The sequence below is a fragment of the Rhinopithecus roxellana genome, chromosome 9 (genome assembly GCF_007565055.1).
Source record: "Rhinopithecus roxellana isolate Shanxi Qingling chromosome 9, ASM756505v1, whole genome shotgun sequence".
NCBI lineage: Eukaryota > Metazoa > Chordata > Mammalia > Primates > Cercopithecidae > Rhinopithecus > Rhinopithecus roxellana.
Window position 1 is genome coordinate 124135230 of NC_044557.1, and position 27613 is coordinate 124162842.

Genomic DNA, 27613 nt, shown 5'->3' on the forward strand with positions numbered 1-27613 from the left:
TTAATAGAGCAATCACAGGGCCCTATTACCGCGTAAAAATAACCCATCGATTACCGCAGCCTTCAGCCCCAGATAACAGCCGGCGGGTGGCTCTCACGCTTTCGGTTAAACTTTTTTTTTTTTTGGCCGCGTTTTCTCCCCCAGCACAGGCTTCTCAAACCAGATTGAAGGGATGGGGGGAGGGGCGGGCTATCACCCTGCACGAAATCCGTCCGTGCTGCTCCGAAAGCAGGCTGGGGCCGCCACCCGCTTCGGCAGTAGGAAACCAGTCGTGGATTCCCAGCGTGAGTGAAGGCCACACAGGTGCTAAGGAGCAGGCCAGGACGCGGGGCTGGGTAGAAGGAAACCCCCCATGGGATCGTGGCCAACTCCTGGGGATTCTCAGGAAAATCCCAGAGGAAGAAACGAGCGCGGCTGCGCGGGGAATTCTCTTCCCGGAATGAGGGGTGCGGAGGTTCACGGGGGCCCAAACAGAAGCTGCGTGGGGCGACGAGCGGCGAAAGGCCTGCGCACAGGCGGGACGCGCTGCAGCCGCTCCTTCAGACCCCGGCCGACCTGTGCCCCGGAAGCTGGGGCGCACACTTAGGATTTCTTCTCCGACTTCCCCCAACTCCTAGCCTGCGCCTTAGCAGAATTGGCGCCATGGACCTGAGACGTGGGAACTTAAGGCTGAAGGGATCCTGGTGATCTCGGAGGCCGGCGCTGGGAAATAGCGATCTCTGGAGCACGCTCCAATCTGCGATCCTTCGGACGCAGCGGAGAAGGAAGCAGACTCCCTGCTCACGGTTTGAAACCGGCAATCATCCTCGCGGGGGTGAGCGCGAGAGGCGCGAAGCCAAGGCCCGCGGCAGGGGCCTGCAAGGCCTTTCTGGAGAGTGGAAATTCTGGGCTTGGGCGAGCGGGAAGGTGCCCCGGCCTCTCTTTTCTCCGAGGAAATCTGTGGCTCCAGCGCTGCCTGGGGTCTCAGAGCTGCCTCCCACGCGCGACCCTCAAAGGGCGAAAAGGGCTGAGTCTGGACCAGGCAGTGAATTTTCTTAGCAACAAGCCAGGGGCTTGGGGCTTAGTGTCTGGCGGGGTGCCATCTGAGCGTTCTCCCCACAGCCAAAGACACAGGCTGCTCTCCTACGCGGGCTTCTCTCAGTAGTGCGGGATGGGCCGCAGCGGGAGGTGCAGGGCCTTGCGGCGATCCTTCACCCTCGCCTTCCCCATCCTCCCTAAGCTTCAATCCCCTGCTCTGTACACTGGTGGGGCTGTAACAGGCTGTGCTGTGGATGGCCGCTGCCACACCCCTGGGTGGGATCGCTTGCTTTTGCTGGGTGCTTGCTTGCTAGGAACCCCAGATTCCCTGAGCCGCCACTTTCTGCCAGCCCTGGACCCCCTACCACCTCCTACCACCCCCCACCACCCCGGTCCTTTACCCACACCTTCCGCTGGCGCTCCTAGTGGACTGAAACCTGGGATCCCCTGGCCCAGGAATATTCGCTGTCTCTGGAAAGCGCCTGGGACAGAGAAAATTATGTTTCTTGTGGCTTTTTCCTCTAGGTCCAGCGCCCCAACTTTCTCCCCAAGGCCTCAGCTCAAGGACAAACCAGGAGTGGTTGGCAAACGGGCTGCTTTTTGGGGGGTGTTTCCTTTTCCCTCCTTTCCGCCTTCGCTCGCCCCCTCCCTCCCTTGGGCCAAGCGGGAGCCTGCAGTTTGGCTGCGCGTTGCCAGGAGCGGGGAGCATTTCAAGGCCTCGCTGGGCCGCCGGCTGGAGGAGGTTTATCGGCGCCTCTCTAGGTTCCCAGGCTTCTCTCTCGCTCCAGAGGCCGCTGGGAAGGGGGGCAGCGGGTGGGTGCTCTGAGGTCCGGCCTCTTGGCTATTTTTAAGGAAGATATGCCTGGGCTGGCCTGGGTAGAGCGGCCCAATCCCCATTCAAATCCTCTCTCGGGTTTCCTTTCCCATAATCTAGGAGGAGAATTTAACACTGTGAACGTCTCTGACTTTTTTTTTTTTTTTTTTTCTAAGAACCTGGGTCTAATGACCCAGCGTCAGGTCGTCAGATTTTAGACAAATAAGAATTACTTAGGTGTACTCTTTTAAAAAATATCTCCAAGGTAAGAATAAATTGCTTTGCCCTGTTTCATTAAGGTTCCTGGGACTTGAGCTGGTCCATACCCTAGAAGAGGCAAATTGTAGGCTGCGCATTGTGTACAGAGGAATTTAAACACTGGTTCCACCAAAAAATAAAAATAAACGGGGGATGCTGGAATTCACAGTGAAACCACTGATGGTTTCCCAGTGCCGAGTTCCTGTGAGTTTTTGGTGGGACGTGTCCGAGTTTGCTTTAAACCAAGTTGCAACGCCAGGGACCATGATCTTGGCCGCTACACCCGGAACAAAAGCAACGTCTGAAAAAAATTTGGCGCCACCAAGGTTGCCAGAGTCTTATAATGGAAAACAAGAAACCCCAGAGAAAATCAACCCTCCTTCTATGGAACGAATTCCTCCAAGATCTGGACGCACCTCTGCCGCAGGTCGCGAGGGTTGCGGACAGACATTCAAGGTGACCCGCGCAAAACGAATGCCAAGTCCTGCCCCCACACGGCCCTCGGATTCCCCCATTGGGCCTGGGCGCCAGTCTGCGATTCTCTTTCCCTGCGCAGCACTCGGTCCTCACCGGCGCTGCCCACCGTGCCCTGCACCAGCCCCCGCGGGTGCAGCGCGGAGAACCACGGTGCGGAGCAGGATGCGTCCCTGCTGAAGGAAAAATGGAGAACGAATTCAGCTGCAAGGCCACGTCGACCTACCTTCCTTCACTTCCTATGGTCCGTGCCTCGGACACTCAGAATTCTTGGGGATACGGAGTGGACGTAGAGGCCCCGCCCTGTTCCCCCGGAACCGTGCTCTGCAGCCTGTTACAGACGAGAGGAGAGGAAGCAGCAACTCTTGTTAATGGTCTTGCTTTCGAAATTACTACTTGGGTTGCAAAGCGAATACATGTTCTCCCTCGTAGACCTCCGCAAGTGCTTCCTGGTGCTTCCAGCCCTGAGGACCAGAGTTTGTGGCACACCCCCTCATATTATATAGTCACTTCCAGATTACAGAACACTTTCAAATCTCATTTTTCTCTAGGGAACAACAATATCATTAGCAAGAGGGAGGGAGAAACGGTGTTATCACCCTCACCTTACAAACCAGCATATGGAGGCTCAGAAAAGTTAAGGTACTCGTGTGAGGTGGCAAAGCAAGGGCGAAACTGCAGATCTAGAACCTGGATTCCTGAATCTTAGTTCTTTTTTTTCCCCCATTCTATTAAATATCGACTTTCTACCATGAAAACCTATTTTTAAAAACTGTCTTTAAAAGATATTTCTAAGTTTCCTTTAATGAGCATGTTTAACATTTAAAAAATAAAATCGAAGTTTTAAACAGTTTATATCTCATAATCTAAGAGCCCACAGGAAGACAGGGAAAAGTGAAAAGGAACCTCTGAACATTTTTGCTGAGTTTGGGATGGACACCACAGCCTTTTTGAATAGGAAGGTCCAGCATAGCTGAGGCTAGGACTGAAGCCCAGTCCAGTGCAGGCAAGTCCAGGCAGGGGCCCCACTAGGTCGGGGAGCACCAGCGCTGGAGGCGTAGTGGCCATGTGGGTGCCACCATGTATGCTGCCTCTCTTGCTGCCAACTTGGTTCCCTCTCTCCCTCCCCATCCAAGGACCTGGAGAAAACAGCAGCCTGAAAGAGCTGCTAACGCCTACTGCCCAGGCCACCCACCACCCAGACCATAGGGAGTCTGGTTCCCAGACTGCAGTTTCTTTGAATCTGTAAGGGGCCCTTTCCTTCGGGGATTGCCTCCTCTGGGATCTCTCTTGGTGACACAGGCCCCAATTCTTTCACATGTGGGGCCTTGCTACCCCCCAGTGAGAGACTTTTGAAGTCACAGTGCTGTTTGTGCTGAGCCCAGAGCAAGAGCACAGTTAACATCCTTGGACTAGTAAAATGATCTTGCACTTTATTCATTTGTCCATGCCTCCTGAAGTCATAAAGTAATTTATATGGGGTTGGCTGTCCACACACATGCACCACTCACCTCCCCTCTACACACCCCAAAAGGTATGCTCTGTGAAGGCAGTGACCAAAATCCTGGTCTGCCTAAAGCAAGGATTACAGTAGGTGGTCAATAAGTGTTGGGTGAATGATTAAAATTTTAAAAAGGGCTGCTAATAGCATCCATCAAAGTTGCTGGGAGATGGAGAATGAAACATTCCCCTCAAGGGAATGTTTGCCCCTCAAGGGACCTGGTGCACTGATGGGCAGGACTGCCATTTCTCAGAGTAGAACACTGACCAGAAGTGGAAGGAGTGGCCCACCCTGGGTGGCACAAATCCCCCTGGTGGCTTCATCTGCCAGTGGAGCTGCTACCTCCCACAAACCACCAGCTCAAATCTAGACTGCTCCTAAGGACACCTCAGGATCCCCATATCCTGGGGACTGCAGGAAGAAGGGACTTCCCTGTGTGCAGCCAGGATTTGGGAAGTTGAGCTGGGAACCTGGCTAGATGCTTAGGCTGTTAGACTGGCGAGGGAGGCCTCAGGGCTCCGGGGATGAAGGCTGACCAGGAGCCAGGTGCACCCTTTCTGAGGCATAGGGAGCCCAACCCATAAATCCTGGAAGGATGGAGGGACCAAGTCAGCGGGATAGAGGAAAAATGCAGGGTGAGGAGTGGAGGAGGAGAAGCAAGAGGAGGGAGAGAAAAGCGGGAGAGACAGAGGAAGACAGGCAGAGACCAGGACAGAGAGAAATGACTGGCCGGTAGTGGAGAGGGAGAGATGGCGATTCATCCACTCATGCATCCACTCATTCACCCACTCATTCATTTCACATTGACTGAGCACTTACTCTGTGCCAGGAACACTACAGGCATGAGTGCTCAGCATGGAACAAAATAGAGAAGAATTCTATCCTAAGGAACTTACATGCTGTAAGAGAAAAACGGACAATAAATAAGTCAAACACAGAGTGTTGAATGATGAAATATTATGGAAAAACCAAAGCAGGGAATGCACCGGCAGAGAGAGCAGAGACAGAGAAAGGAGAGAGACCGCAGACTCTGGGAAGTAAGGCGAGCTGGGAGTCAAGAGACTTGGAGAGGGAGACAGGCCAGGACCTCCTGGGAGAGCAAGGACGCCAGAAAGCGGCCGGGCCTGGGTGAGAGGAGAGAGAACCCGACTGGGACGAGGTCAACCCAGAGTCCAGGGCTCCCCTTGCCCAGCTCCCAGGGAGGACAGTGGTGACGGTATGGACAACCGCGGCTGGAGCGCCGCCAGGCCCAAGACCTCCAGGCGCACACGAGGGGACTGGTGGATCCCCCAGATATCTGGCATTCCCTGAGCCAGCTCGGCCCGTTTCCGCAAAGGCCGCCCCCTCCCCCGCCCCGTGGTGGCCGGAACACCCCACCGGCCCGGCACCCTTGCCCTCGCCCCGAGGTGACCCGGAGTTGGGGAAGACGCCCAGGCAGGCGCCGCGACCTGGCGCGGCGAGCAGAGACAGGAAAGTGTCAAGGAAGCGCGAAGCCCAAGTGCGAAAACAGCCTCTGGTCCGCCGGCGCAGAGACCCGGGGTCCTCTGAAAGGGGGGCTGTGCTGGGACCGGAGGCCCGGCCGTCCTCCGCGCAGGCGAGGACCCCTTCAGACAGGCCGGGCTTCCCTGGCGGTGGACGCGAAAGTGGCCTCCGCGACCACTCCTCCCACCCCAACCGCAGCAGGTGCCCACCGAGAGCGCTACTCCCCTCCAAACACCGCTTCCCGAGCTGGGAGGTTCCTATTGTTAGAAATCATTGGTTTCTTGTAACAATAGTCTCAAGAAAGGGGAGGCACGGAGCTTGGAATAGCTAGATAGTCCTTCTTCTGTCAAAGGGTGTTCACTGTGTTCTGAACGGAGTGGATTTTAAAGAAGAACCTCCCACTCCATTTCTTTGCGGCTGGTTTCCACTCATCCCCCTCGTTAGTCTTGTGCGTGTGCGTGTGTTTGACAGAAGGACAGGGGCTCTCCGGTTAAAGTGGGACTTCTGGGACTGCCCCCTGGTCTGCAGCAGAGGTGCTAATGAACAGCAAATTGCCAAAGGGCAAGGAAGTGAAGAGAGAAAATCCAAAGTGCAAAGGGGCGTAGTGAAACGGAGCTCTCCGCACCTAGGTGGAGGGGACTGGCAGGATGTCACTCAGGAAGGTGCAGAGCTATCCCGACTTCATCTCCTCCTCCCTCCCCTATTTCACACCATCTCCCCAGGGGGCCTCCCCCAGTGAGGGGCAAACGCCACCCCTCCCCTAGGAAGACTCTGCAGATGCCCGGTTCCAGGGGCCCACACTCTTGGGCTCAGGGGCTGGTGGGCTCAGAACAGGTAGAGTCAATAAAAGACTTACTTGCCACCTCAGTTTCTCAATCACCCTGTGAGCACTTTGTCTTTACTGCACTTCCCAAACTCTGAATTCATCTCTCTCTTTCCATACATCGAATGGAGACGCACACACCCCCTCCATACACCACCTTTTGTCAGGGACTGTGACGTCCCCACCCTAGTCTTTGAACATGCCCCAGCAGATATACTATTTGCAATGAGCTTCAGGACAAGAAGAGCTAAATGTAAGTTGTGTTTTAAACTATAAAATAGTATTGTTGGTATCTTCAAAACCTACAGCTTTCAATTTCAAAACCTACAATTATTCATAATTGCCCCAAACGGGAAACCACCCAAATGATCCTTAAGCGGGGGAATAGGTAAACCGAGGTACATCCATACAATGGAATACTACTCAGTAACAAAAAGGAATGAACAAAAAACACCCAACACCACTAATGAATCTCGAATGCATTCAGCTAAGCGAAAGAACATTCAAAAGATTATAGACAAAATCCATTTTATATGACATTCTGAAGAAGACGGAACAATAGGGGCTGAAAACAGATCAGAGGTTGTTGCCAGGGGCTGGGGAGGGGAAGAGTTGACTACAGAGGGGGAGGAAGAAATTTGGAGGGGCGCTGGGACTATTCTCATGTCTTGTGATGGTGGTCACACGATTTGTGTGTTTGTCAAGACTCAGAAAACTGTACACTAAAAGGAGTGAATTTACTTATATAAGCTACACTTCAATAAATCTGGCTTTGAAAAAGGCAGGAAAAAGAGCACAGGTGGGGCAGGATAAGACTCTTCAGCTCCCATTCTCTCTAGCCCCATCCTGTCTTTAGTGCGACTCCACATCCCTGGTACACTTTTGACTCCCACCTAAAATATGCTAGAAGAGTGATTTATATACAAAAGAAAGCCTTGCATTTCTTTTTAAAGGATCATTTTTCAAGGTTGGTCCTCCCTTTTGCTCATCCTTGGTCCACAGGAATGGCCACAGTGGTCCATCCTGGGTACAGTTCCAGTGCCTATCTTGAGCATGTATGGCACAAACACACGAGCAACGGTGCACTCAGGTTTTTGGGCAGGCTGCTGGAAGGGTGACGTCAGAGTGAGGGTTATCCTCCTCTCACATCCTGAAGGTCTTGAAGCCAAACAGCAGAAGCTCAGGGATTGCTAAGTCCCTTTCAACAATCTGATGGCTGCCTGGAAGAGGGTGATGGGAAGCAGAGAGAACCAGTCAGTCCTTGGAAACTGAGTTTGGTCCAGCTGGTCCCCTGAGGCAAGGGTAAGCCAAGGACTGGCCTTGAAGGAGAAACACTTCAGCCCCTTGAGAGTAGGACTGTATTTCTGAATGGACTAAGGGAAAAGCAGTCAATGAAATGTGGTCTTTTCTGTACAAGACGAAATCATTCTGCAGAACCCATTACTCTGGCTCTGATTTTTTTTTTTTTTTTTTTTTTTTTTTTTTTTTTTTTTTTTTTTGAGATGGAGTTTCACTCTTGGTGCCCATGCTGGAGTGCAATGGCGTGATCTTGGCTCACCGCAACCTCTGCCTCCCGGGTTCAAGCGATTCTCCTGCCTCAGCCTCCCAAGTTGTTGGGATTACAGGCATGTGACACCATGCCCGGCTAAATTTTGCATTTTTAGTAGAGATGGGGTTTCTCTATGTTGGTCAGGCTGGTTTCGAACTCCCAACCTCAGGTGATCCACCAGTCTCGGCTTCCCAAAATGCTGGGATTACAGGCATGAGCCACCGTGCCCGGCCTCTGGCTCTGACTCTTAAGTCAATTTCCATCATGTTGCAGGTCATGATGTTCACATGGATGGGCTACCATCAGGGTGCAAGGTAGCCAGATGAAAGTGCTCTGTGCCAGATAAAATCACACTCTAGGCTTGTATTTACAGCAATTATAGTCTAATGGACATCACATGAGAGCCCAAAGCCACTGACTGCCTGGGCTACAAGATGTCTTTGCTCCCTTTGCTCTTCAGTAAAAGTGAGGGGTGTGTGTGTGTGTGTGTGTGTGTGTGTGAGAGAGAGAGAGAGAGAGAGAGAGAGAGAGAGAGAGGGAGAGAGATTGATTGTTTCTACCTCTTCCCAGAGTTCTTGATAATATCATTGTTTCTAACTCTAGTCATACCTCTGCAATCAGGGAAGAAAAATGGATGTTAAGATTAGCAGACACCCACTGGCCATTGATTTTAATTTCGTCATTTGAATTTGAATTTAAAATCCAACACCACCAACACTAAGAAAACAACACCATGAACTAAAACAAAACAATCCCCCACAAAATATTGTGTTTCCTCCTAGGAACAAAGCAGACAGTTTGGCTTCCATGATCTTCTCTGTCCCTCACCCTGGGAGAGCTTGCTAATTAAGCAGCAGAGGAACCAAAAGGTGGCAAGGGAAAGAAGTGATGAGAGCTGGTGGCAGGACAATGTTCTGCAGGGAGAAAAGAAAGGGATCCCTGAGGGTCATGCCTGCTCTGACCTTACAGAGGAAGGCCTTGAGTGAACGAGGCAATGGTTCAATGGGGCAATGCTGGGAGCCTCAGTCTCCCTCTTATGAAATGAGATTGAACAACTGATCTGTGAGTTCTTTCAGCCTACATGCCCTCTGATCCAGAATTACTCGAATTCCCTCACAAGAGCTACCATTCACAAAGCAAACATTTATTGAATGTTTATTATGTGCCAGGCACCATGCAAACTTGTAGATACACGGATGAACACAAGTTTCTACCTGCAAACCAGAGAGCAAAAGCGTCCTGCAGACAGGAGCAGCAGTGAATGCTGGCACAGACACCAGCAGGAAGGGGACCCACTGTGCCTCCTTGGGGAAAAGGGCAGGTGGGAGACGACCTAAATGAATTCAAGGAACGCTTTGCTTTTAATGGAGACGTGTTTCTCCCTCTCTTTTACCTAATACTCTTTCTGGACCTCACCACACATACACACACACAGAGGGTGTGGCCTGAGTTGGGGGACAGAATGCCTGCGGACTCTGTTGTTCATGCACTGACACCCACACCCATAACCCATGACTTCGCCCTTTTCACACATTCGATGCCAAACATGCATATTGATCCTGGACCTGCGGAGTGCCCATTTGGAGGGCACAAGGGCTGGGAGTGGGGGTAGGACAAGAGATGCAGGCCCTAGTCTAGTTTCCATCACCACCTCCTGGTGTGGCCTCAGGCACGCCAGCCGCCCACTCTGGCCCTCGGTCTCCTTATCTGTGAAATGCACTGGTTGTGCTGAATCAGTCCTTTCTCTCTCTCTCTCTCTGTCTCTCGCTCGCTCTCGCTCTGTGTGTGTGTGTGTGTGTGTGTGTGTGTGGTCAATCAATCCTCTTTTCTCTCTCTCTTCTTTCTCCCTTTCTCTCTTTCTCCAGAGTCTGGCTCTGTCACCAGGCTGGAGTGCAGTGGTGCGATCTCAGTCACTGCAGCGTCTACCTCCCCAGGCTCAGGAGATCCTCTCACCTCAGCCTCCCCAGTAGGACCACAGGCACGCGCCACCACGCCTGGCTAATTTTATTTTTTTGTAGAGATGGGGTTTCGCCTGCTGTCCAGGCTAGTCTCAAACTGCTGGGCTCAAGCGATCCTGCCGCCTCGGCCTCACTAGTGCTGGGATTACAAACATGTGCCACCGCGCCCGCTTGCCGACTCATTTCTAAGCCTCCTCACAGCTCTTTAGGAACAAATGAACACAGCGTCGCTAACAGACATTGGGATTAAGAGATGGAATAAAGCCACGTATGTGTTGCCGGGTAGGACAACGCTGCCTGCCACCCACGCGAGGGTGTGAGGCCCAGCCCCCGGGTGCGCGCGGGCCCGCCCATTCCACGCAGAGGCCCCGCAGGCGCTCGCAGAGCCTCGGGGCGCGGCCGGGGCGCAGCCGGGTGATGGATGGCCGGGGCCGGCGCCTGGCAGGCCTTATTGATGAGGTGCGCGCTGACGGCCGCCGCGGAACCCCAGGCGGCTGGAGGCGAGCGCGGGGCGGCTGGCGGCGCAGACTCGGCGGCGCTCGGGGTCAGCCCTCGGCCGGCCGCCCCCGCCTCTGCCCGGCCTGGCGCCCGCTGCGCCGGCCCCGCTTCCTCCCCTCGGCAGCCTCGCTTCCCGCCCCGCCCGTCCGCGCCCTTGCGTGGGTCCCGGCGCCGGCTCTCCCTCCCAGTCTCCCGGCGGGGCAGCCCGCACCCGCACCCGCACCCACCCGCGGCCGAGGTCGGCGGAGGCGCAGCGGCCGCGCGCCCACCCGGGCCGGTTCCCGCCCCTGCACCGGGGCCACGTCCTCCCAGGCGGAGCCGCCGCGGCCGGAAGGATGGGATTCAATCTAGATCGGCAAGAGCAAAGTTTCAGGGGAGTTACTCACGCTGTGCGCGGGAGGAGAAAATTCAGGACACTGGTCAATATTCTATTAGGTTCATTCGAATTATATAGTGATAGATAAGATAGAGAAATCAACGTCAACACACCTGCCTATGAAGACGGCGAGGTCTTGCGTGAATTTTTTTGTACTTTTCGAATGTTCTCATGGAGCAAGTGTTCTTTTATAACAGCACACACTGTCATTGCTGTGCTTGAAAAGGTGTGACGGAGCTTAGTTCATTCTCCACCCCTGCGCTCAGTTTCCCCCAGTTGCACCTTCCTCCCTCTGGTTATTGCCTCGTTTTTCTTCCCTTGCCTTTGGGGAAGGAGGAGCGAGGCCGCTGGGCGGTTACCTGAGGCCGACAGGCTCGAGAACAAGTGGGCCGAGCTCCTGCCTGCCTCACCTGTCACCTGCCCTTTCTACGGAAAGCCCCCACGGCCACCTCTGTTAGTGACACTAAGGTAAGGGTCATGAACAGATCCCCTGCGAAGCAGTCTCCGTGAATGAGAATTAAAGGAGAAAGTCAACACTGGAAACAACGTGGAGCATTTATGGTCTGAAGTGGTTTTTGATTTGTTTTTTTTCTTCCCTGTATGAGTTGAGAGCTAGCCCTGGACTGGGAAGAGTCCTAAATTCTTCCTTAGATGTGCCCTAAGAACTGGGAAACAGGTAGCTTCTTCTTTGGGGTGCCATAGAAAGAGGAGGGATGGACCCCAGGTTGCTGTGGCCTGAGTGTCATTGTAGAGCGAAGCTTATGCCTGGAAGATCTGGGTCTAGTTGAGGCTGGAGGGAGCTCCTTGGTCTGGGAGTCCGGATTCCTGGGTTCTCATCCCACCACTGCCACCAGAGGAGTGCCATGCCCACAGGCAAGTCATTTAACTTTCTAAGCCTTAGTTTTCTGTCCGTAAAATGAAGAGACTACTAAACTGTCTCCTAGGTTTCTTCCTGTCCCAACATTTTGTGACTTTAAGCTCCCGAAATCCAGCCTGGACAACATGGAGAAACCCCATCTCTAATAAAAATACAAAAACATAGCGGGGTGTGGTGGCACATGCCCGTAGTCCCAGCTACCAGGGTGACTGAGGTGGGAAGATCACCTGAGCCTGGGAGGTCGAGGCTGCAGTGAGCAGTGATGGCACCTCAGCACTCTGGCCTGGGCAACAGAATGAGGCCTTATCTCTTAGGGTGGGAACACCGGACCCTAAGTCTGAATTCAATCTTAGCCATTCATAACGAATATGTTCAGTGAGGAACTAAAAATGGGAGGCCCATTTGAATATGCAAAATAAAAGGTTTGGTTTGCAGGTGAAAACTGGGATCCATTTACTAGGCAAACATTTATTGAGTAACACTGGGCATTGCTATATGCCAGACACAGTGCCAAGTATGCTGCATAGATTGATTGACCACACAATCACTCTATTTCCTCCGTTTTACAGATGAAGAAACTAAGGCACAAACTATTAAGTAACTTGCCCCGCTTAATAGGTGGTGGAGCCAAGACTTAAATTCAAGTAGGTTGACTGCAGAACTCAAAAACTGCTCCTCTGGGCAAGGCAATGGTACTGTGCTGGGTATCTTCTTACATAACTTTTTTTTTCTTTTCTTTCTTTCTTTTTTTTTTTTATTAAAGAGAGAGAGACAGGGTGTTTCTCTTTCACCCAGGTTGGAGTGCAGTAGTGCGATCATAGTTCACTGGAACCTCGAATTCCTGGGCTCCAGCAATCCTCCCACCTCGGCCTGCGGGGTAGTGAGGAGTACAGGTGCACACCACCAGACCTGGCTATTTTGTTTGTTTGTTTGTAAAGACAGGGTCTCGCTATGTTGACCAAGCTGGTCCGGAATTCCTGGCTGGAGTGACCCTCCCACTGCCTTCTTGCTTAGCCTCCCGAAGTGCTGGGATTACAGGTCTGAGCTAGAGCCACCACACCAGGCCAGCCCCCTCCCCCCACTTTTTTTTTTTTTTTAACTTCCATCCTTATTCCAGAATCAGTCTCTTTCCTCTTCTGTTTTTACAGCCTTTATCATGTTGTATTTTAGTTTAATCTCTCTACACATCTGCCTCTGTATATACCTCTTTCCCCAAAACTTTAATCTCCTTGAAGGTAGAAATCTTACATTTGACATCTTTGTATTTTCCAGTTTCTAATTATAGTAGACTTTTTTTTTAAGTTTGCTGAATTGTATTTTAAAAAGTGGAGCTTCCACTTTGTCCTAATACAGTGTAAATCTCCATCCTTGATGACTGAAGATGTGGTATCATGGCTGTGGCTGAGACGCGGGTGCCAAGGTCTCTTCCACTGTGTGCAAACACAGAAGCTCACATGCAGAAGATGCCACGTGGTACCTCATCAGCACCTTCGTCCTCCATTGGTGGGTGATTATGGCCCCAGGTACCTTTGGCCCATTTATCAGTCCTGAGACAGCCTCTCTCTGACACTGATGTGGAGCCCTGGAGTTGCAAGGGACTTCAAGGATTCTGGTCCAATTCACTCATTTTGCAGAAGAGGCAGTTAGTACCCAGAAAGAGATACAGAGCCCTTTAGAGTCACACACCTATTTCGCGGCACAACCATGACAAGGTTCCCTGGCACCCTGGTCATACTATGTTCTTCCATTTCAACATGCTACTATAGGAATTGATATCTCCCCTCTATACATTGACTCCCAAGGCCAAACTTCCCTCACCCTGTTGCAATCACTAGGGTGAGAAGATCAGAGATAAGGCAGCCCTGGGCTCTGGGGCAGAGCCTAGAAATCAGGCAACCTGGTTAGAGCTGCTGCCCACGCCCTTTGCAGGGCACTGGAAACAGTGACGTTGGCCCAGTCAAGGGTAGGGGCGGGTGAGGGCTTGAGGATGAGGTAAAGGGAGATCATAGACATTCAAAGTCACAGTTATTCCATGCCCCACTTAGACTGGGGATAAACGAAGCCAAAATGGGCACCAGGCACATATTGCATCTCTAGACTGAATATCTTCCTAATGGTCTTGTGGACTCAGCCTTCAAAATAAAGAAAAGAAGGTAGTCAAGTGTATGTGGGGCATAATGGGTGGATCCTTGTTCTGATTCTCATTGTTTATTGGGGGTAATCCAATGTCCTGGGTGCCTGAAACAGGCCCGGTGCATGCTGCTGTTCTGGGTAATCATCAGTGATATACACATTCACCTGTAATTTCACATAAATTATGTGGTCACTCTATGTATAAGTCATTTGAATTTGCTGAGCCTCGATTTCCCAATATCCCAAGTAAAGGATTTTGAGTAAACCCCATGAGTAAATGTCTTCCCATTTATTTTTACACTGGAAAATGCTTCAGTTTTATGGATGCAGAGCCCAGAAATAAGTAGTTACTGGCCTGAAGAAACAGGCCTCATCCCTGGGGAGGGACAGTGAATTGACCCACGGGAGGTTCCAGAAGGTGTCTTGCAGCTTCTTGTCTGGGCAACTAAGAGCAAAGTCACTTTTTGGATTTGTCGCTGCTTTGTTATTGACATTGAATTTTGGGTCTCAGGTCCATCACTGGAAGACGACTGGGAGCAATAAAAATATAAGGTAAGCCAATGTTTCTAAATAACACATGAGAATTCATTAGTGCTCACCTCCCAAATAAATCATCAGTTGATTTTATTCATTTTCTGCAAACATTACAAATATTATAACTGCTATTGCCCCCATTGGTCCCTCATCCATCTCTCCACCAGTTTGTGCTTCAGGGGATTTGGGGATTAGGTTCTTAATTGGGGCCATCAATTCTTTGTCTTATTTTTTGCCTATGAGTTTTCCTAACCCTCTTCTCATGATAAAGGTATGTCACTGGGGAGAAGGTTGAGGCAAGGCCACCTCCTCAATGTGTTCCTGGCTGTGGCTCCCCTAGTCACACCAGGCAATCTTCACATTCCCTCCTGTCCCCATGCACACACTCCCCCTGACACCCACTGGCTCTGGGCATCATATAACGTCCCCACACAAAGATTTATAGGGTTGAGATTCAAGTGTGTGTGTGTGCACGCATGCACACATGTGTGCTTTATTTTGTCACCTCATTAGGTTTAAAAATTTCTTGATGGCTGGAATATCATTTAATAATTCTATAATCTCCTACACTGGTCTGCACAGAGTAGGTACCCAATACATACTCAAAAGAATGAATTAATGATTGAATATGTCTGAAGGTCAAATATAGAGCTCTGTATAAGCAATGTGCCTATTTGTGAAATGCAAAATATTTTCCCAAATATTATTCTTTTTCATATTTCAGGAGACCTCAGGCATAGACGCATTATAAACGTATAGCTTTGAAAATCAATTTGTTTTTTCACTGTTTTGATCTCATGTGTGTGGGGGGCTCTTGAACTGCTATTTGCTTCACTTTATAACTTGCACCTTGGAGAGGTTGGATGATAAATGAGAGATGAATAATTCCTTATTGCTACTTATCTGCCAAATCTATAAACTGGTGTCAGCATTTACTCAGTTGGGTTTAAGCTGTGCCTGGTATACTTATTAACCCGCTTAAAATAAGCCATAAAAATGGGCTTGGTAGAAGGTAATTTTAACTAATTTTAAAAAATGACCTTGGTCTAGCCGGGCGAGGTGGCGGGCGCCTGTAGTCCCAGCTACTCGGGAGGCTGAGGCAGGAGAATGGCGTGAACCCGGGAGGCGGAGCTTGCAGTGAGCGGAGATCCGGCCACTGTACCCCAGCCTGGGTGACAGAGCGAGACTCTGTCTCAAAAAAAAAAAAAAAATGACATTGGTCATTTTTCCACCAACTCATGGAGTGACCTTTGGCAAATCACTTCACCTCATTGGGCCACACCTTCAAAATGAAACGGGGGCAGGGCTTGATCAGCTCTAGGAGCCTTGTAGCTGTGTTGTTTTTTGATTTTTGGATAAGTGAGGGATCCCAATAAAACCTGTCAGAGCCATTATATATGACAGTCTCCTGTATTCTTGGCTTTTCTCTGGAGGGTGAGGGCAGCACTTGGTAGTTAGAGCATTTTGAGTTTAATTCTGTGACTCATTAGTACTGTGACCTTCGGCTTTACAACATCTCTGAGTCTCAGTTTTCTCATCTATAAAAAGGGGGAAATGCTCTAATAATACACCAATTACCCTAGAGAGTTGCTGTGAGGTTCAAATGTGACATATATGACAGCACTTTGATAAACCACAGCTATTATTTATTGCCCCCAACTCACAGATGAGGGCATAGAGCAGTTTGATTCAGCAGTTTGTAGCAGGGCCAAGAGGAAGGTTGCTTGACCTCCCTCATTCTATTTTGATTACAGGTGGAAATTATTACAAAATTGTACAAAGATGGAGCACCTAGGAGACTTCTCTGGGAGGGGGGTTGGTCTATGGATGCCTAAAAAAACCTGTGCCTGAGGAGCCATTTCTGGGAATGCTAAATGGTACAGTGATAAGAAAAACAGTCAGCAACACACTGACCCACCCACCCCAGAATGCGTAGCTAGCAGAGAATGAAGCATTTTTCAAAAGCAAGGGAAATCTGTTCCCTCCCAGCTGTGTCCTCCTTGCTTCTCACACCCCTTACTTTGGGAGGCATCCTCTCCACATCAAGAACACTGCTCAGGCTTTGGAGTTGATCCCCTTCCTAGAAAAGGGGCAGATAAAACAACTGTGGTTGACGATTTTTTTTTTTGGAGGTGGATTCTCACTCTGTCGCCCAGGCTGGAGTGCAATGGTGCAATCTCGGCTCACTGCAACCTCCGCCTCCTGAGTAGCTGAGATTACAGGCGTGCACCACCATGCCCAAGTAATTTTTGTATTTTTAGTAGAGACAGGGTTTCACCGTGTTGGTCAGGTTGGTCTCGAACTCCTGACCTCGTGATCTGACCTCCTCAGCCTCCCAAAGTTCTGGGATTAGAGGCATGAGCTACCGCGCCCAGCCTGAGGATTTTGTTTGTAGAGAATTAAGTCAACAAAGGTGTCTGGAACTCACCCCTGCAAGAATCATCCCTCAAGAATGTTCCTACCACTATGCCTGTGCAGTGCAGGGGGCTGGAAAATTACATGAAGATGACTACAGTGCCTGCCTGAAACCTGCTTGCCTTGTAGATGAAGAAGGGGAGAGATGAGCTTAGGAGGAGCTGGATCCAGTCTTCAGAAAATTCTGTGGTTTGCAAAAATTCTATTCATACTCCATTATCAACAACCACCCACCCACCCAAGCAACAAAGGCCAACCTCAAATTTTTTTTTGAAATGTAGGACTTAGAGAAAGAAAATACCATTATTAAGTGGTATTTTAAGTTTATATTTCATACTATATTCAGAATGCAATTTATTTGCTAAATATTTATTTGCTAATTAATAAAAGTGAATTTGATCTTTATATTGATGTTACTTTTATCTTCTATTGACTGGGATGTGCTACATTAAGATTAAAAAAAAAAGAAAAGACCCAGTACAAGATCTTTTGAAGGTCTCCTAAGTTTATGGTGGAACCTAATTTCTACTTCCTTTTGTGACCACTCTCACCCAGCCCCATCCCGCGCCCTGCTTGTAAAGTGGGAGGGAGGAAGGCATCTGTTACTCGTTCCTCTGCAAGCGCCAACTATTTCAGTTTCAAAACCCGCACCTGACATTTGTTAAAAGCTGTCTTGTGATTCATTCGGTCTGCAGTCCAGTCCTTTGCTTTGGCTCTCTTGCCTTCACACGACCTTCCTTTGTGAACACCTGGCTTCTTGGCCACCACCAAAGGTCTGACTTTCCTCCCCACCAAGTCTCCTCCTTTTCTCCCTCCCTGAGGTCTGAATAATCAGCTTCTATTTGCAGCGCCCCCCCTCACCACCCTGCACCTGGCCTCACATCCCACCACATCCTCCTGCCAGAAAAGGGAGTCATGGAAGAGGGAAAAGTTACAAGAATGTAGACAATTGTTTTCAATTTCAGAAACACTCAAGGTTGCAAGTGAAATTCTGAGACAATTTGGACCTGAAAACATTTTCTAAATGGGGAAGGGAATCTCTTCCTTGTGGAAAAGTCACTCCTACCAACTGTGAACATCTCTAGCCTGAAATCAGGAGTTCAGGGCTGTTCTTGGAGTTTTGAGTCCACTGAGTTTTGGGGACCCTAAAACTGAATCCTCTGGAACAAATGCTTTGCTATGAAAACGCAACAGTCATAACATCGTAGGAAGCCTGATGAAGGCTGACATGTCTTGGATCTGGCCAGTCTTCTTCACCTCTCTCAAAATATTTCTTTATTCTACTTTCAAATAAACACGAGTTTGTCTAGTCCATTTGGAAATACAGAAAAATATAACAGGGATAACCAAATCCATCCTTAGCCACATTAGGCAGAAAGAATTGGAAACATTAGTCTTCTCTCTTCTCTTTCTCAATTGTGATAGAAGTGTTTCACAATCTACTTTTATTTCTTAAGAATCGAGACTTTTCATGTCATTGAATATCTTAAGAAAACATAATTTAATGATCATGTAATGGATTTAGTACAGTTTATGTAAGTAAACTCTTATTGTTTAGAGTTTAGGTTATTATCTGGTTTTCACCTCAATAAATAATGTTTGTTGCGTCCTTGTCAAATCATAAATTTTGCTAAGTAAAGCATCTTGTAAACCTGTGATTATTCCCTGAGGGTAAATTTCTATTACCAGAAAAAATGGGTCAAAGAATATGACCACTTTTGGGGGTTTGAATGTCTATTGCCGAATTGCCTTTCAGAAACGTTGCACTCAGAATTTTCACAACCACCAGCAGCAGTCAATTTTGGACAAGCTAAATAAACAAATATATTTATCAATATGTCAGGTAAATTTCTACCTCTTATTAGATGTATTTAATTACTGAAGCGTTTTGAAGTAATAGGTAAAGAAGCAAAACACACAAAGCCGAACAAGAACAAGGAGAACATTAGTGTCTAACTGAACGTATGATTATCTCAGGGATTAGGGCAGTCTGTCTGTCCTCTAAGGTTTATAAGGATTTTAAAATATAAGAAACTGAAACACAGAAATGTTAAGTAATTTGACCCAGAAAACCAGTGAGTGGTGGAGATGGAATTCAAATCACATCATTCTAACACCGGAGTCTAAACTCTTACACTGACCTAGGGACAATGTACATTTAGGATCTCATCAAATCTAAAAAGGTTCCAGAGCATTCTTTGTAATGAGTTTATGGTTCAGAAATTGCCTTTTGTGAGCACAGATTATAAGGAGAAATTTTGTCTTTGAAAAAGATGTCATCTTCAACTTTTGAGAAGCACATTCCTGCACCTTATTTTTAGACTATGCTAGAAATAGAAGTGAAATAACGTGCTCAAGGTCACCCAGCTTGTAGGTGTTTGTGTGGGAACTAGAATCTAGAATCCAGGCTCTGGCAATTCTTTGGCTACTGCCTATGGTGTTTTCTCTCACCTTGCAGCAAATACCCACCACAGCAACAGAGGAAGGCTGGCTTGACTAAGGCCCACAGTGTCTTCAAGTTTCAGGGCTTTAGTGTTGAGCAACTCAGGGATCTCCATCACCAGGGCAAAGCTGATGGGAGCCGTGGCACAGCCCGGGTGGAGGCCAGCCAGTTATGGTTGAGGACATGGGTTGCCCTTGGGCAGGGGAACGCTTACTCTTGGTGCATAAATCCGGAGACCTGGGAGTCACAGCAGCATGAAGGGCTCAGCAGTCCAAGTTTAGGCGTGGGTAGACTAAGCCCGTTTTCTCCCGGGGAAATTCTTTCCCGTTCGCCGGGCCACTTTCAAAGGGGAAGCCCACCCGGGAGCTGTAGTTTCCTGAGCTGGCGGAGAGTACACGTAGGGGCCCGGCCCGGGCATTGTGGGGAGGGATTCCTGCACTGAATGGAAGGCTGGACTAGATAACCCCTGGGGCCCTTCCAATGCCAAACATCTCCAATTTGTGTGTCTTGGGGCAAACAAGTGAGCAGTTGCGGGACTGAAATAGTTGATTTAGCGTCCCGCCCCAGTCACCGGCTTTAGTCCTCATCTTGGGCAAATAATTTAACCTGTCAGTACAAGACATAGTGCCTAGCGCAGAGGAAAGCTTGGTAAATGTTTGCTGAATGAATGAATTAAAGAATGGGCGGATGGATTTAGTCTCCCTAGTCTCAAGGAATACTGGTGAAGGTTGGAATCGAACCGCGCCCCTCGATGGGTGAGTTTGAATGAGACAATGTAAAGCACATTGAACTTCTTAAAACAAAAAAAAAAGATCCCTCCAACCCAAAGGCCTTCTGCTACTTCCTAACAGTCACAATGGGTAGAATTACCATTTGCCGGCATCAGCAAGCATAATACGCAGTGGTGAGTTTTGATTTCGCACTGAAGGCTCTGTTTGATTAATCCCCCTGCCACCTATGGGGCAGACCTGCGCCTCCCAGGGCCGGGTGGAGCACGCCAGCCCCGTCCCTCCGTCCTCCCCCGCCCCGGATAAAAGCTGAGGTCTAATGGATTGTTCTTGCTGCTGTCCAGATTAGATAGCGAGCCCCTCCATTATCTTTGCTGGAGCAAACCGCAGGGGCCACCACACCAAGAGCTTTCCAAGGCAATCCGGCGGGAAGGTTGGGAAAACCTAGGGGGTAAGAGAGACCAGAGAGCTGTCGAGAAACCCCCGCGCACCGAGGCTGTTTCCACCTCAAGGCTCTTCCCAGAACTTTTTCTGAATCCGAGGTCTTGTTCCCACACCCACAGCATTTAACAAAGCAGGTCCCCGGTGTGGAAACTAGCTACTACCTACTGAATTCTAACCACTACCGACTGAGTAGTTCTAAGAGGGTAACTGTTAGACTCTGTGTCAACCTTTGAGAAGTGAGGACGATTGGACCACACCCCCTCCCCACATCGCCACGACCAAGAGGTGTTTTGCACAAACGGGGACTACTACATCTGACCAGTAGGATGGTAACTTTTCTAATTTTTGCTGTTCTGCAATTAGCAGAGGAGACACAGCTGGCTTTCACTCCTTCCTTCTGAATTTCTCGTGGTCAAGTTTTTACCTATTAATAATTTTGTTCTTCAAGAAAAGTTTTGTTAGAATTTTTTATAAGAGTTAGAGCTTTAAGTTTCTTGAAGGGGAAAAAAAACTTCTTGAGAGCAAAATCTTGTCTCCGTTTTGTTGAAAATGAAAAGCATCTGCTATCTATTCAGTGAAATAAAATTCTCATGTGTGATCTAACAACAAATTCTACATAAAACAAATAATAAGCACTCAAAATCATTATTTATCTACAAGGAAAGACTAATTGTTCTATCATTATTATGCTAGAACTACTGTGATCTAACAGAAAGCAAATCAAATCTTAGCTAGTGAACAAGGAAAAGTTATCTATTTCTACCATATCAGTTTCCTGTTCAATCTTCAGAGTTAGTGGAAAGCCACAAATAAACGATGTAGCAGGAGAAGCCATCTGACACCCTTTAAAAAGATTCTACATTTAAGAAATTCTGCATTGTTTTTGAGTGACTCAACCTTGTCAGACACCACCTAGTGCTTGGAAAATTATTTATAATGTGCCATTAGTTAGAGGTAAAAATTTTAGAAATTTCTTAAAGGCAAATAAAATAGCTACTGTGCAGTTTAATATCCAGAAATTAAAATAATTCAAAGACAAGAAGCCTTTTGATTCATCAAACAAAACATCTTTATCGAGTAATTTCTGTATGCAAACATCAGAATGAATAAAAACGAATTTATTGCGGGGGGCAAGGACCTCGGGTTGGGGTGGGAAAAGACCCAGGCAGACGCGGACCAAATCCGAAAGCGCAGCGTATGCCTGGGAAAAACTGCAGTTCCTAAATCAGCCGGGTCTGCCCACGGCCAAGAACAGCGGGAACGAAGACAGGCAGGCAAGGAGAAAAGAAGAACGAATGCTGTGGACAAAGGACAAAGTACGCGGGGAGGATTTTGATGAAGCAAGGAAAGGAAACTTTGCAACAGAATTAAGGAAAAAGAGAGAAATGAAGAGAGAAAGGGATGAAAAAGGCTAGGAGAAGAGAAGAAAAGTCAACAAGAGAACAGCAAACCAATAAAGAAAATTGTTAAGAACAGCGGGCGGGGTGGATGAGGGAGAAATTGTATCTCAGTATCTAAAGAAACAACAGCAGCCGTTCCCAAGAGGGGCCGACCTCATCGACCCCCGCGAGTGCCGCACCCGGCCCCGGGTTCGGGCATCTGCGCCGGGACCCGGCCCCGGATTTGGGCGTCTGCGCGCGGATCGCAGTTACGGCCCCCGAGTTGAGCCCCGCGTGGTCCTGGAAGGATCTGCCAGGAGTTTTTGTGAAACCTGGGGCGACGAGTGCTGGAGATTTGCTGGGTTAGGGAGCAGGTCGAGGCGTGGTGAAGACAGTGCTCTTTACCGGAACCGCAGCGCGCAGAGGCCTGGAAATGCAGTCGCTCCCAGGCAAACCCCGAGTCCCCCGTCGTGGAGAAATATCTGCCTCCAGATCCCGCGCGGGCCAGGGCCTGACTAACACCCGAAGGTTCTTCGAACAGAACGGAGCTGGAGATTTCCTGGGCTCGGTTTTCGGGACCAGGAACCCTGCGAGCCTGGGGTGCCACCCATGCCCCTCAATGTCCCTCCAAACCCGGCCAGAGAAAGAAGGCGCTAGATCTGCGCTTTGCAGACTGGGGTATGGGATTGCGGGGTACGGGGTCTCTCCGCAGGGTGATATCGAGATACCAGCAGCCTAACCTGGGGACACAGTGGCCATTTTGATGAAACACCGACTGTGATCCTCGGCCTCTTTAGGGGTCTCACACAGAGTCGCAACTGAGAAGAAATGGGTCCCGGGCTTCGTGATATGTCTCGCTGCTGAGAGCGCGGGGACAGCGGCGTCGGGGCGAGCCGGGAGAGGGGTGAGTGAGCCCCTCGCATCCCGAGAGGGGTGCGCAGAAGCCGGGCCCCCTCGCCGCCCCCGGTATCCCCGCGCAGCGGCTGGAGGACTCCGCGCTCCCCACGGGGGTCTCTGGAGTAAAGGGCAACCAGAGACACGTTTCCAGAAGCTCCAGGCCTGGCCAGAGGTCACGCCACCGACCGCGGCTCGGACCCTGCTGGGCACGGCCTGGGCTTCCTGGCCCACCAGCATGCGGCCCCGACGGACGTGGGCGTGACACCCGTCCAAGGTGACCCGACCCATGTGGCGCCAGATGGGTCGAAATGCATCCAAAGCAATCCGGCTTCGGCCTTGCCAGGAACGGAGAGGAGAAGAGAGGGAGCTCCTTGGCCTCGTGGGCCCGGGGGCCAGGTTAGTTACTTGCAAAGATCCGCGGGCTCCAGGGCGCGTGGTCGCGCCTCTCCGCGAGGATCTTCCCAGCCTCGTGCTGCTGAAGGAGCCCGCTCCACCCGCACCGCCTCGTCTCCCACCTGCCCACTCGGGCTTTGCACGAAAGATGGAGCCCGGGGTCCGGACATTCGGGACGTTAAGCGGCCCCAGAGCGGCCTAGGTGGGAGCCGCGTCATTTACCGGCGCGCGTTAGGTTTTCCCCGCGGGCTGCGCGCTCTGCTTGGGAACCTCCCTTGGGAAGACCTGCGGCGGGAAGTCCTTTAGCAACCGGTCGAAGCCCCCTGGCAGGAGACCCCAGCGACGTGACTTTGAGCCGATTAACTTGTCCCAATCTTTCTTCTCATCATGCAGGGAGTGGGAGAAACAAAACCCCAATGCAGACAGAGTTTGTAAACTATGCGGCGACACACAACAGGATTAAAATTCATGGCCAATTAACAATACTGTTACCCTCCTCCTCATTTTCCCCACTTAGGGACACTTCTCTGCCCGTTGGTGCTGTCCCTGAGGCTTCTGCGTTTCCATTATTCGGGGGTCTCCATCACCCTCCAGACCCCAACCTCGCCCCTGTAAAAATGTCACTTTCCGTTCGCTTTTCCAAATTCAGTGCAGGGCTAGGACAGTTTGCCCAGGACCCGGCCCACTCAGGGTTCGCCGGGATACTTTTAAGGCCGCGGGTGCTTGGCTGTCCTGGGGTTAGGCAGTTGAGGGGCCCAGGCCGGCGCCCAGCTCCTCTCCCCGGCTGCGCGCCCCGCAAGCGGACCAGGGCTTGGACCCCTGCAGTCCCGGTTCCTTTTCATTCTGCCGCCAGCCTGAGCGGGCTCCACTCTCCTCCCCTCCCGGCCCTCGGCCCGAGCCTGACGCCGCCTAGTTTATTGACCTTAGATCGGCTTCGGGGCTTTATCAGACCCGGCTGGGGCGTCCCGCGGCGCACGCCCTCCACCTCCAGTCGTGCGGCGCGAGCCCCCTTTAAGCTTCTTCTAGAAACATCCCCTTCCTCCCCCATCCCCAAGTCTGAGAACCTGCAGAAAAATTGCCCGAATTCGCGCAACCGCGGAGATCCGAGGCAGGGCCTTCAGGGCCACGGACATTCTCCTGTGTCACACTTTTATCTAGATAACTCAGGGGAAAGTGCCCCCCCAATTATTCGGATAATTGCCTCGAATCTCCACTTCGTGCAGTGTTTAGACAATTGGAGATTGATGACTTGAATTTAACCCTAAAACCTCTCCTCTCCTCTGCTCCAAGCTCTAAAATATCTCTGAACTTTACACACGCAAACTCTAATTTTCTGTCCTATAAATCACTTGGCAAATATAACAAGACATTAGAAAGCTATTTGAAATTGATATTTTATTAGGCTTGAGACTAGAACAGGGAGAAAGAGTAATTTATAAACACTTCCTCAATACTAAGCACACAAAATTGTCTTTAAGGCTCTCCTCCAATCGAACTTGTGAATGCAAAATCACTTTCAGAGACAAATTCTTAGAAGAAAAAGGAAATCTGTGGCAATGATTATGTCACTAAAAATGAACTCTGTAAAAAGAAGTTCATAAAGTGAGACTTTCACGTATCCTTTACTCTAGATTGATTTATCAAAATGAGACCAGCAGAAACAAAACATTTCTTAGTACTACAAATACTACAACTACTGCTACTGCTACTTAAAAAGCCAATCCAATTTTGTGATGATAAATCACAGGATTCTAGCAACCTTACATAAGAACGGCTTTCCCTCAACTCAGATTGGCCCGTCCCTGCTTTTCCCAGCTAAAACCCTTTCAATTTCCCTTATTTTTGGACAGCGTACAGAAGAGCAGGAATATCAGCCCTGGGAAAACATTAGCAAGGGTGAGCAAGCCAGAGAGTTGGGCAGGGGAAAGATAAGCAACGCAGATGAGTGTAAGTTTTGTGAGAGCTTTTCAATTCACCCCCTGGAAGCCGGCGGGGCTGCTGGAGATGGAAAGATAGTCAAAGGGAACAATTTTCTGTTCTCTGCCTCGCAAAGCTAATATTTGTAGTAGGTACACCAGGACTGAGAGGCTTTGCCCTCAATCCTACCCAATTCCAGAAGAGCCCTTGCTGGGTCCTCCTGAGGCTACAGAGTGAACAAATGCCACTGTCTGCTTTCAACCTGCGAGCATGTGGAGGAGGCACAGGAAACCTGGTAGGTTTCAAACTCTCAGAGTCTTGGTTATGACACTGACCGGTGCCTTCTCAAAGCTGCACTCCTTCTCAAAGCTGTCACTCCTATTTATTATTATTATTATTATTATTATTATTATTATTATTTTGACTCAGTCCTTTTCTCAGCTACAAATAAGATTCAAGACTCATTTGTCCAGACTTTGGCTTTATAGGAAGCAGAGGTAAGTTGGACTTGTATGCAAAAGAGTGCAAGCAAAAGCTCTGCAAAGCATGCAGTGGACCTGGGGAAGAAAAATACAATCCCTGCGGTCCACCTGCAAGATCCACCCCCACCCCTCTTTCCCATCACAGGTCTGGCTCCAGAATAAACGAAAATTAAACCCTGCACCAAACCTGGCGGACCCTTGATCTGCGAATAGGCAAAGAAAAGTATCCCACCCTGAGGGCTCTGAGACCTAGCTACTAACTAATGAAACCAGCCGACGGGAAACAGCATGGAGACTTTCTGACCCCAAAAGCAAACTAGGCTGGGTCTGACATGGGCCTGGGAAGGGTTTGCCTGAACTTTCCACGTGCGTTCTTAAAAGGACACCACGACTGCGGGGGACCCCAGGGCATTTGGGTGTGCTGGGTGAAGCAGAGGCCAGATGGTCCTGGCATACCTGGGCAGATCCATTTGATTTCTGGTATGTATGTATTGATTTAGGTTTTGCCTGAGAGAACAGCCACCCCTCTCCTTTCCCAGTTGTGGGAATGGGAAGCTGAATCAGGAAACAGAGAAACTAAAATGCCACGTAATTGTAAGAAGGAGGGACCCAGAAAGAAAGTGGGACGGAAGCCTGGCGTCTGCGGCCCGGCCTCATCCCTCCTTCCTGTCCCGCAAAGGCCTCAAAGCCTCTACCCAGCCTCCGCCTCGGCCCCACGCTGGGGAAGCCTTGCCTTCCCCTCCCCCACCTCCCTCTCCCCACAGCTGGAGATTGTGGTGAGCAAGGAGAGCTCCCCAAGCCTTCCATTCCCCATCATCCCAGCCTCCCCGGCAGAGGGTCACCAAGAGGGCCAGGAGGGGACTCACCCGCGGTGGGAGCGGCGTCCCTGCGGCTGCTCAAGGCCTGGTGTGAGGCAAAGTCTGCCCAGGGAATCCAGGCTGTTCTGAGCCGGGTGGGAGGGAGACGTTGTGAGCTGTCTCCCAGCTCCCTCTGAGCTCCCAGCTTCCTTCTCAGAATTAGATAACAGGAAAAATAGATAAGAGAAGTGGTTCATTAATTCAGCAAGCCATTTTTTTTTTTTTTTTTTTTTTTTTTTTTTGGTGTGTGTGTGTAAAAGTGGAAGGAACTTCTGCTAGGGAATGAAGTTCTGGCTGGACAGTTTTAAAAAAGTCAGTGTTCACAAGGTTCCAGAGATGATTCTGGAAGGTCACTCAGAAGGACCCGAGGAATCGCCGTTCACAGGGAGAAATGCTCAGTTCACTGTATGTGCTTCCTGCACCCCAAGCCTCCTCTAAGACTCTAGTCTTGCCTGTAGATTGAGGTAGGGAGGACTGCTTGTGACGTTTGCTTCTGTTGTGTGATTGCCCTCTGGGCATGGAATAATAGTAAGGGCAGCGCAAGTCCTCCTAGCATGCAATTACAAATTACAATCTTGTTGCAAGCGCTGCTATAACAGCATTTCTGAGCTCCTTACAATAGGGTCAAGCAGGCAGATGCTATATTATTAACCTAGATGCGGTAACCGGCTTGGAGAGGTTAGGAATGTGCCTGTGGTCAAGTCACAGCAAGAAAGAAATGGAGCGGGTATTGAATTTCAAATTAAAGAAATCCATGGCTTCTTAGACTAGGAAGAGATCTCAGAATTCCAAGCTCCTGCTTAAATCAGGAATACCCTCCAAGGCGATTATCCGTACTCTGCTTGAATACTCTTGGTGATGGGGAGCTCATTCTCTGCGTGCCATGGGTGTGCAGCTCCGCTGACCACCACACTTTGCTGCTTCCCAAATGACCCAGCACTGCCGGGCTGGGAACACAGAAAGGCACAGGGAGCTGCCGCTGTCATGTGATTTGAGGAACTGGGCAAACAGATCTCCCCTGACAGGTCTGCTGTGGAATTCCCTGCTCTCATGCCTGGTTTTATTTAGGGAAGTTGTCCCTGTTGGGAGTTGGTATCTCCCAAAGGCAGTTTGGAGGAAAGGAAGAAACCCAATACCTTTCTATTTTCACATATTTCCCAGTTCACAGTCTCCCAGGATCCTTACAACAATCTCTGCAAGGTAGGGAGAAACCAGACAAGTTAATATTTTTTTCCAAATGTAGGCCAGGAAATTGAGCTTGGTGGTTCATGCCTGTAATTCCAGCACTTGGAGAGGCTGAGGCAGGCAGATCACTTGAGGTCGAGAGTTCGAGACCAGCCTGGCCAACATGACGAAACCCTACC

General features: G+C 49.8%; 1 protein-coding gene across 1 annotated transcript in view; it reads right to left on the reverse strand.

The window, feature by feature from the left end:
• Window positions 1-26337, reverse strand: part of GATA4 (GATA binding protein 4) — an 85363-nt gene extending 59026 nt beyond the window's left edge. The window contains exon 1 of the mRNA XM_030938100.1: window positions 26259-26337. The gene's annotated coding sequence lies outside the window, so the exon portion shown is untranslated. The remainder of the gene's footprint in view (window positions 1-26258) is intronic.
• Window positions 26338-27613: the final 1276 nt, after the last annotated feature.